We start from the raw sequence: 4,358 nt of genomic DNA on the forward strand, positions 1-4,358 counted from the left end.
AGCTGGGGACATGGCTCTATACAACCCCCCCCCCGAGCTGGGGACATGGCTCTATACAACACATCTACCGACAACTATTACCATTCCCCATTGCACTCCATGGATACTTCAAGAGCCTGTTTGGGGATAAATGGACAAGAGAGGACATAAATTCCCTTTATACTTTTCTTCTCCCCTTACAGTATCAAATCTGCCTTAAACTGTATCGAAACCCAACAGGAAAAGTGTCCTGTGTTGCCTCTCACCAGTCCTTACATGTGGTGGCTGCTTTAGTTTTCTATTTTCAGCCTTTTTTTTCCTTTTCTGGTGTTCCTGCCAGTAGCTTCCAGTCCTAGGGTGACACCACTTCTCACTGTGCTGGATCTATGCAGGAGCAGAGTTGTCACCCTCGTACAGGAAGTGTGATAAGGCGACCATACACTCTGAATATACAATCGCCCTTAGAGCTAGTATCAGCAATGGAGGACCTGATGTCTGATTGGATACACATGGGATGTATTGCATAGCTGTGTCCTCGTATTACATTGTTTTGGTAAGTCTGAAGGAGATTGTACATCAGTGGGTGTTCCCGTGGGCCATCAATGGGCTCCTGTGGGCCATCAGTGGGTGTTCCCGTGGGCCATCAGTGGGCTCCTGTGGGCCATCAGTGGGTGTTCCCGTGGGCCATCAGTGGGTGTTCCCGTGGGCCATCAGTGGGTGTTCCCGTGGGCCATCAGTGGGTGTTCCCGTGGGCCATCAGTGGGTGTTCACGTGGGCCATCAGTGGGTGTTCCCGTGGGCCATCAGGTGGTGTTCCCGTGGGCCATCAGTGGGTGTTCCCGTGGGCCATCAGTGGGTGTTCCCGTGGGCCATCAGTGGGCTCCTGTGGGCCATCAGTGGGCTCCTGTGGGCCATCAATGGGCTCCTGTGGGCCATCAATGGGGTCCAGTGCCCACACAGGGTACTCACACAGACTCAGCAATCATTCAACATCTGTACCGGGATATAGCCACACACGTCTGCACCGGGGATGTGGGCTCAGATCTCTGACTGCTGAACTCCAGATACAATGTCCTGATCTCAGAGAGAAGAGTCAATTCTTTTTTTCCGGTGCTAGGCAGGGCTGCGGGGCCCAATAGCTGGACATTGGAAGAAGCCGGTAATGCTTCCTCCTGCCTGCAGCAGACTGATCACTGGGGGAGGAGAGACTGAGGAAATGCTTCCTCCTGCCTGCAGCAGACTGATCACTGGGGGGAGGGGAGACTGAGGAAATGCTTCCTCCTGCCTGCAGCAGACTGATCACTGGGGGAGGGGAGACTGAGGAAATGCTTCCTCCTGCCTGCAGCAGACTGATGACATCACCTCAGCCTAGGCAATGTCTGGAGCTCACGGACGGCTTTTTAATGATAAAAGGTGGAAGTTTCCTGTTGCCGTGTACTGCGGCACGTTTAAGATTTTAGAGCGATGCCGAATTAAAATGAAAAGAATGTATTTTTAAAAAAAAGTAAAAAAAAATGAAGATTTTGTGCAGCGGGCCGTGCGTTCGGAGGGTTCGGAGGGTAAGCGGCCTTCGAGGGATTAGTCCTCCTTAAATCCTGCGAGAGCGTTCTGTATAATTGGGTGAATATGATAAGCAGAAGGATAAACTCCCACACAGACTCCTGTGAAGCTGCGCCGGTCCCCCCTCCCCCCCCAGGAATTCAATCTCCGATAACAGGAAGATGCGGTGCCAAGCGATGCGCGGCTCTGCTGCCAGCTCCCCAGGGATAGGGGGTGGGGGGTGGGGATTGGCCGCTATCGCCTTTTGGCAAGTCCTGCCTATGATGCTGCAGCACGGCGGGGGTTAAAATCTCAGAAGATGGAATTTTACAGCAATAAGAGAAAAGATTTTCGGCAACAGTTGAAAACCCTCCAGAAGCAGCACAGTGATGAGCTCATCTCTGTATCACTCTGCCCTCTCCTCCTATCAGCATGCTTCTTGTCAGCACACGAACTGATTGGCTCCTCGCGCTGCTTCTCCGTCTCCCAATCTGAGCTCTGCTGTACAGGGACTACAAGAGGCTGATACCAGGTCGCATTCAGGTACTTTACAGTGCATTTAAAGGGTAATTCCGCCTGCTCACTAAATGGGAGAAAATGTAATCAGTCACCTGACCACACTGACCAATGAGAATCACTATACATACGTGTCCGGACCACCCTCAACCCGCCTGCTGAAAAAAAAACACTTCTACCCCCAAATTGTGGATAAACAGAGCATTGTGGGTAACGTCGATGTCACAGCGCGATCGATGGCGGCACGAGATTACAACAAGATACGAGAAGACAGTATGAGGATCATGAGACGGATTGATGGTCTCCGAAGGGGTTCTCCTTATGCCGGCGAATGTGGCTCCAGTGACAATACTGTGGCTCCCAGTGCCTAAAACATGTTACAGTCTGAAAATGCCATTTGTCTGGCTGCCAATGCCAAGGATTCAGTGAGCAGATCAGAAATGGTGACTTCACTGGCTGCATGCTTGTCGGCTTGCAAAGTATCCACACAATGTCAGCAATGGCGGCCCCCATCTCATGACAGGGTCACTTTAAGCCACAGCTTCTGATAAGATCTGACAGCGGCCCTCGGGGCCGGCCCACTGGACACAGCCGCGGGTTTTATTATTGGCAACAGACTTGGGAGGCCTTTAGGTCTCTCTGCTGCCCCGAGGATGAGATATTTACAGTGTAAACATAGGTGCAGCCCGGAGTCACATGACCCGCCAGACGGCCAACGGTGACGGAATGTGACAAGAACAGGTTTTGGCTCCACCGGCTGCCAATTACCATCAGCCAATGGGCACAGCAGGTGTACAGACCCGGGAACTCAGCACAGGGATGGTGGGGGCCCCTCATAATGGGCACAGCGGGTGTACAGACCCGGGAACTCAGCACAGGGATGGTGGGGGCCCCTCATAATGGGCACAGCGGGTGTACAGACCCGGGAACTCAGCACAGGGATGGTGGGGGCCCCTCATAATGGGCACAGCGGGTGTACAGACCCGGGAACTCAGCACAGGGATGGTGGGGGCCCCTCATAATGGGCACAGCGGGTGTACAGACCCGGGAACTCAGCACAGGGATGGTGGGGGCCCCTCATAATGGGCACAGCGGGTGTACAGACCCGGGAACTCAGCACAGGGATGGTGGGGGCCCCTCATAATGGGCACAGCGGGTGTACAGACCCGGGAACTCAGCACAGGGATGGTGGGGGCCCCTCATAATGGGCACAGCGGGTGTACAGACCCGGGAACTCAGCACAGGGATGGTGGGGGCCCCTCATAATGGGCACAGCGGGTGTACAGACCCGGGAACTCAGCACAGGGATGGTGGGGGCCCCTCATAATGGGCACAGCGGGTGTACAGACCCGGGAACTCAGCACAGGGATGGTGGGGGCCCCTCATAATGGGCACAGCGGGTGTACAGACCCGGGAACTCAGCACAGGGATGGTGGGGGCCCCTCATAATGGGCACAGCGGGTGTACAGACCCGGGAACTCAGCACAGGGATGGTGGGGGCCCCTCATAATGGGCACAGCGGGTGTACAGACCCGGGAACTCAGCACAGGGATGGTGGGGGCCCCTCATAATGGGCACAGCGGGTGTACAGACCCGGGAACTCAGCACAGGGATGGTGGGGGCCCCTCATAATGGGCACAGCGGGTGTACAGACCCGGGAACTCAGCACAGGGATGGTGGGGGCCCCTCATAATGGGCACAGCGGGTGTACAGACCCGGGAACTCAGCACAGGGATGGTGGGGGCCCCTCATAATGGGCACAGCGGGTGTACAGACCCGGGAACTCAGCACAGGGATGGTGGGGGCCCCTCATAATGGGCACAGCGGGTGTACAGACCCGGGAACTCAGCACAGGGATGGTGGGGGCCCCTCATAATGGGCACAGCGGGTGTACAGACCCGGGAACTCAGCACAGGGATGGTGGGGGCCCCTCATAATGGGCACAGCGGGTGTACAGACCCGGGAACTCAGCACAGGGATGGTGGGGGCCCCTCATAATGGGCACAGCGGGTGTACAGACCCGGGAACTCAGCACAGGGATGGTGGGGGCCCCTCATAATGGGCACAGCAAGTGTACAGACCCGGGAACTCAGCACAGGGATGATTCTGAGGTGTAAAGATGGAATTACACTCTCAGTTTCAGGCGTGACCTCCGGGCGCTCCGGTGACACGGAGGATACTCATCGGCGATCACCACAGACAGCCGTCTATCTGGAGCTTAAAGGATTAGGAGGGCTGTGGCATTTCGTCAGCGGGCAGACGGGCCGGCCTGTGTCCCCCACCCACGGGCGGCAGGAATTGTGCTGCGTAGACACGGGACGGCCT

General features: G+C 56.0%; 1 protein-coding gene across 1 annotated transcript in view; it reads right to left on the reverse strand.

Moving 5' to 3' along the window:
- The window catches only part of USP43 (ubiquitin specific peptidase 43), a 42,921-nt gene that overhangs the window by 19,167 nt on the left and 19,396 nt on the right, over window positions 1–4,358 (reverse strand). The window lies entirely within an intron of this gene.

Source organism: Nanorana parkeri, unplaced genomic scaffold, assembly GCF_000935625.1.
Source record: "Nanorana parkeri isolate BGI_ZX_2015 unplaced genomic scaffold, ASM93562v1 scaffold1169, whole genome shotgun sequence".
Lineage (NCBI taxonomy): Eukaryota > Metazoa > Chordata > Amphibia > Anura > Dicroglossidae > Nanorana > Nanorana parkeri.